This window comes from Cyprinus carpio, chromosome A3, assembly GCF_018340385.1.
Source record: "Cyprinus carpio isolate SPL01 chromosome A3, ASM1834038v1, whole genome shotgun sequence".
Lineage (NCBI taxonomy): Eukaryota > Metazoa > Chordata > Actinopteri > Cypriniformes > Cyprinidae > Cyprinus > Cyprinus carpio.
In genome coordinates, this window is record NC_056574.1 from 2,217,548 (window position 1) to 2,230,963 (window position 13,416).

The window sequence follows — 13,416 nt, forward strand, 5'->3', positions numbered from 1 at the left end:
TTTTTTTTTTTTTTTTTTCCTGCATATAGTAACCGCTAAGAATGTGATCAAACAGTTTTAAATTAGCTGGGCTAAATTATCTAACCATATTTATGACGTGCAAGAACTCTGGTTTATTGTTCAGTAACACCCACCATTATCCCCCGGGTCACAATTGTGACCTGCAACTAAAACCAAAACGACAAGTTTTTTTTCCACATCACACCGACTTTGGCTTCCTAAAAAACAATACATAAATAAATAAAAAAAGTAAATAAAAATTGTGGTTTTTGATTAATTTTCAAAAGTGGTGTACTGTACCATAAATTTACTTTGGATATTTTCCCAGTCGTTCTTGCGTGAAATTGCTTGGTGTATAGTTAAATTTGGGATTTTGTTTATTCTGGATTTCTTCGTATTTAAAAATAAAATGTATTATCAAAGAAAAATGGGTGGTAATAATCAAATGATAGCGGAAAAACATAGGCAGATTCATCTTTTTAAAAAGTACTTGAAAATTGAATGAAAATTGTGAGCAATTCTTTTAAATTTTTGGTTGTCGAATGAATATGCAGTTTTCACCTATAAGATGTTGACATTAATAAAAAGTTTTTTTTTTTTTTTTGGTTGCTTTTTTTTTTTTGATTTTTTTTTTTTCTTTTTTTTGTATTTTTTTTTTTTTTTTTTTTTTTTTGCTTTTTCCTTTTTTTTTTTCTTTTTTTTTTTTTTTTTTTTTTTTTTTTTTTTTTTTTTTCTTTTTTTTTTTTTTTTTTGTTTTTTTTTTTTTTAAAATGAATGTCCAAAAGTTAGTGCCTACCCCAACGATCTAAATAACTTGTATAAATACTAAAATTAATACTTCACCAATCGCTGCTGGCAGGGCTGTGTAAAACCACGCTCAGAAATGCCTCTAAAGAAAGCTTTGGACTTAAGTCCTAAAGTAAATCGTAAAGGATGTTGTACGTTGTGTCAATAAGAAGCAAACAAGAGCCGGTTTCCTCAGCAAATTTCTCGGACTTTACGGATCGTGATAGTATTGGTGAACTAAAGACGACAATGCTGTCACCCCCAAAATTATTGAAACATTTAATTTAAAATTCCCCTCCTTGCATTATGTGCAAAATATTATGATAAGTACAGGCATTTGAATTTAACTACACTTTTATAATAACATATTTCAACACATTAATGAGAATGGATAGATGTGATGATATTTATTTAGAGTGTATGATTACAGTTGCCCTCATTACAAACATCTGGTCTGATGAAAGACTCAAAGGTGGCTTATCTTATCCGTACAGATATATACACTCACACACACACACACAGACACACACTCACGCACAACTCACACACCAGACTCCTACAACATCCCACACACAACCCCTCAACAACTACGACTACATAACATTGTCACACTACTTTTTTTTTATTTTCCTTTCTTACTTACATATCAACCATACTGTCAGCAATTCACTTTTCTAACTTTGGCAATGTTTGTCGGAGTTGTTTCGGCAGAGGGGAAAAAAGAACAAATCACAAAGTAGTAAGTTTTAAATAATTTAAATAAGACTACAATCGAACACTAGGCTCTTCTGTGCACTACCCGGACATCGTAGCAGAATACATAAGTTTATTCTCAGCTCACTGTACCTCAAACCAAGATTCGCCTTGTTTAAGTAAAATCTAGAGTATACATATTTCAATTCGAGGAAGCTAGCCCAGTTATTTATTTATTTGTCTCTTCGTAGGTCATTTTTCCTTTTTCAGCACTTTTTCGCCTCCATTGAACCTAATTGCTTTGCTGCTACGTGCGTGACTCTCATAAACGCCAGGGTCGATCATATCAACACCAAGTTTTCCCCACCCAACAATATAGATAAATTAAGGCTTTCTGTAGACGTTCTACTGTCTCTCTTCATGTGACCATCAACATTTTAAAGTCAGTCATCACTCATTGTGTGGCATCACGGGTTGTCAGAGGGGTGACTAGTACTATTTTCATGAAGTAATCTGCTTCAAATTCATTTTACGTTTGTCTGCAAAGCGTTCCTGAAGTTATTTGATGTAGTTGTGTGTGTGCATATTAAAAACCACACCATTGCCGTCAGATAACACCTTAATGAGATTCTGGAGTCTGGCGGGTTAATTCTTCATATTAGAGGTCACCTACAAGTGCAGATGAGCATCAAAACAATCAAAGAAGGAGCTGAAAAAAAACTGAGTTTATTAATCTAGCTTTTGCGATCCAACACTGTACCAAAGTTTAATTAATTAAAAATTTTGCTTTTTAAGTTAGACTGTGTGCCTATAGCTTAAAGTGTTTAACATACAAATAGTCAAACGAAGTATTAAAAACATAGTTATAAGATAAGATAAATATTTATCATTATTTACAAGACTGCGCCAAAATACTAATTATTTAATTAATATCTATACGTTGTAATTGTAAAAAATTCCCAGATAGCATTTGATCCTGAGCTCCACCTTCTGAAAAAAAAAAAAAAAAAAGAAAAAAAAAAAAAACAACACAAGCAGGAGGTGGGGGGAAAAAAAAACAAAAAAAAAAAGAAAAAAAAAGGAAAGTGACAAGGCAGAACCGCAACAAAGCCCATGCAATTATATGCCTCTATACAAGGACATGCATATTATATACTACAGTAATATTAACCCAAGTGTCCCAGCGACCAGACGTTTCCAGACATACAACAATTCCATTTGCTATTTACAGCTTCCAATAGAAATAAATAATTTGACATTCTGCCACTCTCATGAGGTAACAAAACTAGAGGTTATTTTATCGGTATTGCTTGGCGGGCGGGAAGTAACCTATCCTAAACAGAAAAGCATTAAAAACAGCTAGATCTGATTACTTTTCGTCTTTTTAGAAGAAAGGGGGGCTCCAAAACAAACATAACCCCAGAGGTATTTATGTACAATACGTGGCTAATTAACGAAAATAAAAAGCATGCAGCGTTTTGTGAGCCATGTAATCCACCAACAATCACGCTCGACAGCAGTGATGACTTTAATAACTACTTTACTGTACTTCTAAAGTTGAACTATTAGAGATTAAAATTGAAACCATGCAGGCATCAGCTGACTATTCACATACACATCCCCACTGATGCCCAGGATTCCACTCATTCTCTAACTATAGGTAGAGGAAGAATTGTATAAAATCTGTTAAAGCATCTAAACCACAACATTTATGTGAGACCCTATCCATCTAAGATAGCCTAAAGAGTCTGGGTCCAGAGAGTCATGGGAGATCCATAGGGCGTCTACTATTAAACAATAAAAATAGATTCCGGTCGTTGTTATTACGGACTATTCGACCCGAAACCGGGGGTGGTGCAAACTAGGAGCGCTTCCTTATTAAGACTCCGGGAATCATAACAAAAAACAAAAACACACCCTTGACCCCAAAGAATTAGTTAATTAGAACATCCGAATCTCCCTTTCTCAACATCCAATCAATAAATAAAAGGTTGTCGTATCGCTCAACAACATGGTATTCAACTTTCGTAGAGAAAAATGTTATTGTGACGGTGGGCGTGTGTGCCAGGGGGTCAGGGATTTGACGAACCCAGTACTATCAGCTCAACTGGAGATCTGGAGGTACTGCTCTCCCTTACAGTTACAACGAGGACCAAGGGGTGCTCCTTTATCATCCGTGGGGAAATAGGCGGGGGTGGTGGTTACTAAGAGGGGGGTTTTAACTTAATTAGATGCTCGCTTTTTTGTGGTTTTGATGATACTGCTATCTATCTATTGTCGTCTGTTTAAGTCCTTTGTGCATAAAAGCTTCTGCTAAATGATTACACCATGTAACTGTATTAATAATAATTACTTGTACTGATCTACTTAAAACTGTGAGACAAAAGTGGAAAAGTGAAAGTGAAAGTGAACGTGACATTCAGCCAAGTCATGCGTGACACAGGCACATACTCAGAATTAGTCGCTCTGCATTTAACCCATCCGCGGGGACCTGAATTGCACACACACCAGAGCAGTGAACACGACACACACACTGTGAACACAACACTCTACTTGAGCGCATAGTGGCAAAACCCGGAAGCAGTCACCGGGTCAAGCCAATTTTATTGCCGAGGCGGCGCCCGGGGAGCAGTTGGGGCGTTCGATGCCATTGGCTCAGAACATGGCACCGTAAGTCATGGTAGTGTGAAGGTGGAGAGAGAAATCTGTCAGGCACTCATCAACCGGAGGCGCCCACCCACATTCCGGTGCCAGGCGCCAAAAAATTACTCGACTCACTAACTCTTTCTCGGATTAGCCTGTAAAGTACCGACTCTTAGCTTGACTCCTACTCTATACCATTAGGCCGAACGACTATCCCACGTAAAATAAAGTTATTAACCAAACAGTCATAACCACTACACGAATATTGCTCATCTGTTTATTTCAAAGGCAATTAAAACGATAATCATGATTTTTCTTCCAAGTGTGTGTTTGTTGTATATTGTAGCTCTCTTCATTTTGCCAACAGCTTTGTGTGACATTCATAGAATGGTTGTGTCCAGTTTTCCTCTTTTTATGGTCTGTCCCCCCGTCAGCTTCCTTTTTTTTTGTTTTTGTTTTTGGTTTGGCTTTCCTAATAATAGGCCTGTCAAAAATAACGTAAATCAAAAAAAGCAAAATCAAGATTTGGGACTTTCTGATATATTTATTTCTGTAAGGAAGAAATTACAATAAGCAGCCACTTTCTATAAAGAAAAAAAAAATAATGCTTATGTTTTCTGATTTGTAAAACATCTAGAAAATTAAGGCAAGAGAGTCCTAACATACATTCTTAAGATAATTAAATGGAAGTGCAGCAAACTTGCTTTATTGCTTCTCAAAAAGTTTCTAAGCATTATTGAAACCAGCAATATTAATTTAGATGTAATAAATGCATAAAAATCCAGAATATACAGAATAAATCCAGAATAGGATACATATTCATCACCCCTAAAAGCGTTTGCTGTGACTATAATTAATCTATGACTGGAGAACTTTACTAACAAGTTTTGCTGTCATTAGCCCCTTTCACACTGCACATTCGACCCGGAAAAATTGCAGGGACATTGCCGGTGTCATGAGAAATCGGAGTCCCCCCTCGAAATTTGGTCCTCTTAGGACCAAGAGAGTAATGCTCGTTTTTAAATGCCTGATCAAAAGTTGTCGCATAAGCTTGTTGTTAAACAATGGCTATCGAGCTGGTAGCTTTTTTTTTCACGCTAAAATAATTTTGGAGACAAGCACATACAGAATATAGTAATCCTGTAAAAATAAACAAAATAAAAATGAGAAATGTTTGTTCACACCTATAGCTTCGTTATAATACTAGGATGGATTGAAACAGTAATTTAAAAGACATCTACAATGGGCATTATAAAACATTGTTCAAACGCACATACATATCAAAAGAGTTGGATTTTGCAGATATGTAATCCAGGCGCTAAAAATAATACCCATATAAACAGTTTTTGTGTTGACCAATGGATCAACATCAAGGTCCTAAGCGGAACCTGCTTTCGACGGGGGGTACTCGATAGTCTCATGGAACACCGGATCACGTTTTGTGATGGGAACGCAAACCGTCCCGGTATGTATTGATACGCACGTTATCGTGCGACCTCTTTTACCATGGATGTTTTGAAGGCAGGATCAACCAGGTTAGTATGTGTCCCGGAAAACTCAAAGTAGGTGGCAGAACTGGATGCAGCAGGGAGTTCTCGAGTAGTGTCCTTCCGTCACGACATCCGGGTTGACATCTGAGCTCGTTCGCCTATCTTAAAGGAAAGTTATCGTGCCTGAGCGTTTTTCGATTCGTGCATACCAACATCACATCCGGATGTTCCCGATCACGCGTCATTACGGAGACCTATTTACTATACGGGGTGGTAGTGTGAACACAGGCACCATATCATATTCTGTGGTTAATTCACTGGCACTGTCAAGGTGCACAATCTATGGCCCGGAACAATTGCCGGAGCGGTCTCATTATACCCGTGTATTGTTGCGCAAGGAAATCGTTCCAGATCGTGAGATAATCGAAGGTCCAAAATCGTACGTTTCGCGGGGGCACGCGGAACACATTGGCCCGGGACGACAATTAGCCGAGTCCTTACCCGTGTATTTTTTTCTCGGAAATCACAGTGTGAAAGGGGCTATTGTTTGGCAGGCGGTCAGAGTTTGGCTGCAGTGCATCTCGTATAGAGATATCCAGAATTCATCTTGAAGCTCCTCTGTTCGTTCTCCTTTATTTTTGTCATCAAAATTTTCATGGTCTCACGATCGGACTTCAGCTCTTCCTGCCTGTTGAGTGTTTGAAGGCGGGCCGTTTGTTGTGTGTCGCTGTTGGATTTGGATGTCTGTTCATGGTCGACCCAGAGCTTTGGTTGCTGGTTAGATTTCAGAGATTTTCGTTGACTCTCTCTCTAAAGCGTAATCTTGGTCGGGATGTTTGTGAATTTCTCTGAGTGAGCGAGAAAAACAAAGAAGCGTCAACAGATCTACAAAAAAGTGCAGACAAAACTCCAGTAACTGTTTTCAGCCACACGAAACAGCTTTCGCTAGCCTGAGCTGCAAAATTCCCAACATTTACGACTTTAATTAAACGGAAGAAGCTCCGGAAGCCTCCCAGTCCTCGTCCCAAGTCCGACTGCTCGCAGCATTTGCCCCAGGTTGTGCACTGGAAAAAGACTCATCACTTGTGAAACAAACTGTCTTTCTAAAGTTTCCACAGCTATTTGGATGTTTTGTATGCAGCAAACTGTGGAGGTGATTTTTTCTTGGAAACTGCTTTTATGAGCATTTTGATCTTTTGCCGGTTTTTTGCTGGTTAACCCCATGTGTGTTATGTTGCTGGCACACCGCTGTTTACTCCTCCCGCTACTGCCGCACCGATTCCCGATTCCCAACCCCTGTTTACTACCAGAGATGCTCCGAGTGCAACCTGAGTGTAACGGAGAGAGAATACAGTCCAGCTACAGATGCAATCCCTCCAGTCCCAGTCCTAGGACACCTCCTGTGAGACTGTGCCTACAGTTGTGTTCTGAAATGGACTCTTTCCCAGAATTCATCAGCCAGGCTTCTTAGTTCCTCTAGGCATCCTATAAAGTCTCTTAATAGTTTGCAAGTTCTGAAAAAAAAGCAAATTTCATCAAAATCTAATTTTTGCATGTTCAGTGTTTTTCCCAATGTGTGTCAATGTGTACTTTTTAAAGCAAATTCTATGAACAATTAATATTTTAATAAGGTGACTCCACATTTGTTCAAAAAGATATTTAAACTGATGGAAAGGTCTGGTCAAGATACATCGCTTACAGGACGGGCGATTCCGCCGGATAGGGCTGGAAGTGTGTTTGCTACCAGCTGACGCAGATCCTCAGAGAAGGTCTCAGGAATGGAGCTTCATGGGAGGATGTGAGTATCTTTTTAACATTCTACAACTTGTGGAGTATTGCAGGAAACTAAATGGGGATAAAAATTAAGAATCAGTTTGTCCAAAATATTTTGTATTCCCAAAAGTGTATTCCCACTGAGACAAAAACAATTAAAGGGAGCAAACACCATTGTTGTACAAGCAGTACAGAGATAGAGCGAGAGCAGCCAGGGAGTTTGGTTACCGTGAACATGCTGGATATCGTTTTGTAAAAAAAAAAATATGTATTATTTATTCTTATGTATTGTGCAAAACAAAAGCACTCGCATCGCCTCATAAAAACTGAGGGTTAAAACCACTGGAGGTCACATGGAGACACATGGAGTCTGGACCTTGACTTTGTAAGTTGCACCTGGGATCTCTATGGAGGGAAGGAAACCCACTCAGATTTCCAATTAAAAATATCTTCATGTGTTGTTCTGAAGGTGAATGAAGGGTACAGGTGTGGAATGGACAGGAGGGTTTATGGACAGAATTTTAATTTTGTGTGTCTTACCCCTTTAAACTGGTTAACTAATGTAACTGATGCCATTTTTGTCTTGAGACTGCATTGATATTTCTTAATACATTATATTACAATCCCTGCAATAAAATTGAATATCATTGTTTTAACCTTTTGAAACTCTTTAAATATTCTGATGAAAGGAAAATCTCACCGCGCATTTCGGCATGCACAACTAATAGATGGACACATCACAGCCTCCATCTTTCACTGTGGAAGGTATTATAGACAGATCTTAGTATTAGTATTCAGTTTGAAACATATGATGATATAGCAAGTCAGCAGTACACTTAGAAGAGTTTTTTTTTTTTTTTTTTTTACGTTGTTCCTCATAAGGTTTGTCATTTCAAAATCTAAGGTGCCAACACTATGAAGACAGGGTCATTTTCCAGCTGTTCGTCCTTCAGTGGATCTGATAGACACACGGGAAAATATGGTACAGAATACAGATCATTAAAGCACACATGTACTGTTATGTATTTTTTTGGTATTATGCATAGAAGAGTTCCTGACAAGTTTCTGTTTTGAATTGAACAATACCGTTGATGGACCCCTCCAAACTCTCCAAGACGGATGGTTCCAAATGTAGTGAAGAATATACTCTGTCATAAGGGAAACAGATATAGTTTGTTATAAGTTTGGAGATGGGTGATATGAGTGGAAAGTATTTTCTAGCAAAGCTTTGACCTATCTGTTTCATTCTCAGGAATTTTGCCATTTCCAGTACACTGGATAAACTTTTGCATCTTGAAAAACTGCACCGAATTTTTTTGTTGTCTCAAAATGTTACTAAGGGTATGTTTACATGGAGCCATGTACTAAAAACAGAAAAACAACAATTGTCAAAATGATCCCCATTCACACAGATCTTTTGTGGAAAACAACCAAAAAATGCTGTATTCTGCTGCCAGGTCAGTAACTGGTGATGTCATTGGTCAAGAAATACCCCACAAAAAAATGTAATAGGCATGAGACATGACATAATGCACATTTGTATTGCTTACCATTACACATGGAGACAAGTTGAGGCATCTTCTTTCAAAAGCTTGCATTTTCAGGCCCCCAAAATGCTGCGGTTGTGTAAAATGAATGGCCAAAAACACAATAAAAGGCTTTTCCGTTTTGGTTGGGGTGAATGAAAAATGGTTTGGTGTTAAACAAGCCATTTTGGTTATGAGTTGTTGTATTTATGTTTCCACTGGATTATTTTACATCCTATTTCTTCTGGATTAATGCAGCACTCCTATCCACTGTGTTTTTGTATGCTGCTGCTTACAGTATATTCATTCTTTACAACTTTTACACAAATAATCAAAAGGTAAAGCCAGGTTAGATGCAATTTTTAGAGCCACTTTAGGGTGAATTATCGGCTCCAAGCGCTCACTTGTTCCCATTTAGATGATGTGTATAGATGAACTGAATTAAATCTTTACCTCGGGTCGCAGGTTTTTATGCAGGATCTGTTGATCATGCAGGTACTTTAAAGCCATGCAGATCTTCACAATCCAGTTCAGAATCTGGTAATTCAGGTAAAATGTGAATTTACCAATTTTATTTGTTTAAAAATGAGCCATAGTTGTATTGACAGCAGAAGGTTTAAAATTGTTTGGAATGGCACACACCTGTCTATAAGAGCGGTCTAAACAGCTGAAAGTGCATACCGAGCAAAAAACAAAACTTGTGTACCAAAACATATGGTTTTATGAATACTTCACAAGGGCATGTTTATTATGAGAAACACCTTGCTTTTACATGTAGAAGTTGGTTCCTTCAGGTGTTCTCTGATGTACATCTCAAGGATAAACTTATGCATGCACATTATTAACGGTTGTGTTGCTATAAAAGTTATCCTTAAAGATCATGGTTTGCTCCAATCCTGCTCTTGGAGTGTCATCACACTACAGAGATTTGCCTCCATGCTCCATTCATACCTGTCTGGGCTGTTTCTAGTAAACATAATGACCTATGATTTAGCTGCTTCAGATGTTTCAATAGGGTTTTGAAAGTCAGACAACACTGCTCCAGTTTAATAAATCATGCTAAAGTTATGGATGGATCTCTGCTCCTGGAGAACCAACATTTTTTAGCTCCAAAACTAATCAAGTACACTTGCTTGTATATTTAAGTAATTCTGAAGAATATAATGCTTGTGCTAATGGGTTTAAGCCCTCCCTCTAACTCCAACAATCCATACCGCATTCTCAGAAAACATAACGTTTTACTTCTTTTGTTTTTGATTTTTCTGAGCGAGATCTCCACCCTTCACAGTGCTCCAGTACAAGATACAGGACAGTCAGAAACTGAAAACAGATTTATTACAGTTTAAAAGATATTAAAACACCACTCATTATTGAATAATTAATTTATCCCTGAATGCAGCTAATGTAGACGAAACAGAATGAATTTAGAATTGTTCTACTCACACACCCTGTTCTCGATACCCCCCCCCCCCCCCAAATTTCCGTGTGCTGGACGATGTGTTGAGTGATGGAGATGTGGAGAGGAAACTGGATTCGTCCTAAACACAGACAGAACTCATAGAAGTTACATTTATTATAGCACTTCATTCAGTACATATTGTTTTCAAAGCAGCTTTACCAGTAATTAAAGAGGAAAATAACAGTTTACTGGTTAATGTTGTTTTAAAGGACTTTTTTTTCAGATGCACACAATCTGAGTTACATAAAACATGTCTTGGCACTTCTAAGCTTCATAATGCCGGGTGAGGGTGGGCTTTCATGGGGGCTGTTATTTTGAAGCACAAGAAAGTGCATCCATCCATCATGAAAGTACCAACAGGGCTCCAGGGCTTAATATAGGCCATCTGAAGCAATGCGACGTGGGGGGCATTGTAAGAAAAATGGTATTAACATAATGGTAATACTTTAGATTACAGCTAGCAATGTACCGTGTGATTAAACAGAATTTACAGCGTACCCCCATTTTTGTAACTAGAGTACCTCAGCACGGTACCTACTCGTAGGTTATAAGCGGATTAATATGCAACGTTTGGGGAGTAATAACCTGCAAAATTATAAAGCAATTTATACCGACAGTATTTTATAACTAAAGGGCACCTATCTGAAATAAACATGTACGTATAACAAACATCAAAACTTTTCTGCGTAAGCGTAACTTACAGCTGTACGTAGGTTTATGTAAACGTAAAAAAATATGCAATGTTTGGGGGATAAGGGGGTAATGACACTGGCAAAATTTAAAGTATTTATTACTGGTAACTACATTTTACAAGTAAGGTGTAACTATTCTATGATACTACACTTAACAAGAGGGTAACACACGGGATGACGATGAATCACAGCCCGTTGATGTACCACTGTAACTACAGTCGTAACAAGGGTGTAGGTTTGCATAGTAGTTAAGGAAAGTGTTGTAGTTACATTTTTATTCTACTTGCCTCAAACCACACACACAAGCCTCAAGTGCACCAACAGCACTACTCTAGGAACAGGAGGTACTCTATAGTTACAAAAAGGTACACTGTAAATTCTGTTTAATTACATGGTACATTGCTGGCTGTAATCTAAAGCGTTACCAACGTAAAATGATAATTACATTAATTAATTAATTGCATGCAGGTATTATTATTATTATTATTATTATTTAATATAAGTACATTAAAACCATGTACACAATAAGTGCATTGTATCAAATGACATTAATTTAAATGTAAGTACATAGTAGTTAAGGCCAACCTAATAAAAAGTGGGGGCAAAAGTCATGTACAGCTAGGATGGCTGCTTGAGGGTTAGTAAATCATGGGGTAATTTTCATTTTGGGGTGAGCTATCCCCTTAAGTATAAAATATCTATGCGTGGACTATATAGGAACTTATCTTTCTCCTCATTTAACTCTCAGGTCAGTTCATCATAATTAAACCGTCTAACTTACCTGGCTAGCGCTCAACTTTTAATGACAAACTGATCACCAGCTTCGTTTTTCACCAGGATCTTATTCTCCTCTTCCTTCACCAGAGTGTAGCCATGTCTTTTAGAGATTCTTGTAATGACTGTTGACCATTGCTGAAAATATCTGCCAAAGCAACATGTTTAAGAAGGGAATGTACAGTATTTATGTGTATTTGAGCTAACCAAAGATTTGCTTTCTGTGGAAATTGTTATTATGCAAGGATACAAGGGTTAATAATTAACCCTTTAACTGTCACCCCCCACCCATTTTTTAAAATAGGCATTAAAGTGCACTATCCAAACTTAAATTGTTGTATTTTATGAACACTTTGGAATATAGAACTAAGGTTGGTCTCTTTTTAAAGAAGAAAATTGGAATTTTTTCAAAAAAAAAGTATCAAAAAGTTATAGAAGTTTAATGTACTGTAAATAAAATGTGCATATATTAATTTTTATTATATTTAATTACTGTAAATAACATTGCAGGATTTACTCTAAAATATAAAATTATAGCCTTGTGTCCTAAACAAGTTTGTTCCAAAGTTGAAGTTGATATGAAAAAAATTGAGTTTCCTGTGAGATTTTATTTAGGGCATCATACCACAAACAGGCCACTGGGAGCCATTCAAAACTCCTTTGGATTTTGTTTAATGAATTTTTCCCTACATTTCTCTGTCAATTTTACTTCAATACTCAAAATAACCACCAAATATGGAATCCTGAGACTCATACCTTTCCTATGATATGTTTGTTGCCAAGATTATAAAAAGTTTTGATTCTAAAAGACCGCAATGCATTTTATAATATGACACTTGACACTGCCCACTAAGGGGGAGGAGACCGCCATAAGATTTTAAAGTACCATTTCCATGGTAACGCAATGTCCGATTTCAAAATGGTTTTCACGGGATGAATCTTGGGCTTCTGAGCTTTCAAATGATATATAATTTATGATGATTACTAAAAGATTTTATAGAGAAAAAGGACAACTAAAAAAAGAGCGCCAAGCGTCCCACAGGTGGGACGGTGACAGCAGTTATTTTCAATATGAGAAGCAAAAAAAAAAGCACTCCATTTAAATATCACTGGTGAGAGCTTAATTTAGCTCTTTTTTTCCGACATCGTATATTTATATTGTTGATAAGTGAGGACGTTTTATTTTGACAAATATTCTAAGAGTTTAATGTTTTTCAGTTAAATCTATTTGGAGGTTATTGTTTCTTGTTTTAATTAGGCTCTTAATGTTGTGTTAACGCGAAATTATACAGTGCCTTACGTTTTATTTAAAATGAAAGAAAAAAATTTATAAGGCAACCAAGCCTTCTTACTTTTAGGTTACCAATCATTAATGCTTTTATGCAAAGTAAACACATTTTCAATTTTATAATATCACATAATTCCTATTATATAATTAATACTGCACACTATTTAAATGTGTCTGAATATCTAAAATATGGACTGATTTTTCTTACCTAAGCAAAGGCCTCACTGGGAGCAAAACCCTGTGTGTGTGAATTGTTCTAAGAAATGGCACATATCTTCAATAGTGGGACTAA

General features: G+C 37.0%; 1 protein-coding gene and 1 long non-coding RNA gene across 2 annotated transcripts in view; both read right to left on the minus strand.

Moving 5' to 3' along the window:
• Positions 1-13,416, minus strand: part of LOC109076009 (serine protease 27-like) — a 536,122-nt gene that overhangs the window by 174,391 nt on the left and 348,315 nt on the right. The gene's annotated exons all lie outside the window — the stretch shown is intronic.
• LOC122138922 lies at positions 8,317-9,441 on the minus strand. Its single transcript, XR_006155898.1, has 3 exons — positions 9,365-9,441; positions 8,472-8,533; positions 8,317-8,343 (listed from the first exon to the last, which is right to left on the minus strand). It is a non-coding gene; the product is annotated as an uncharacterized LOC122138922 (long non-coding RNA).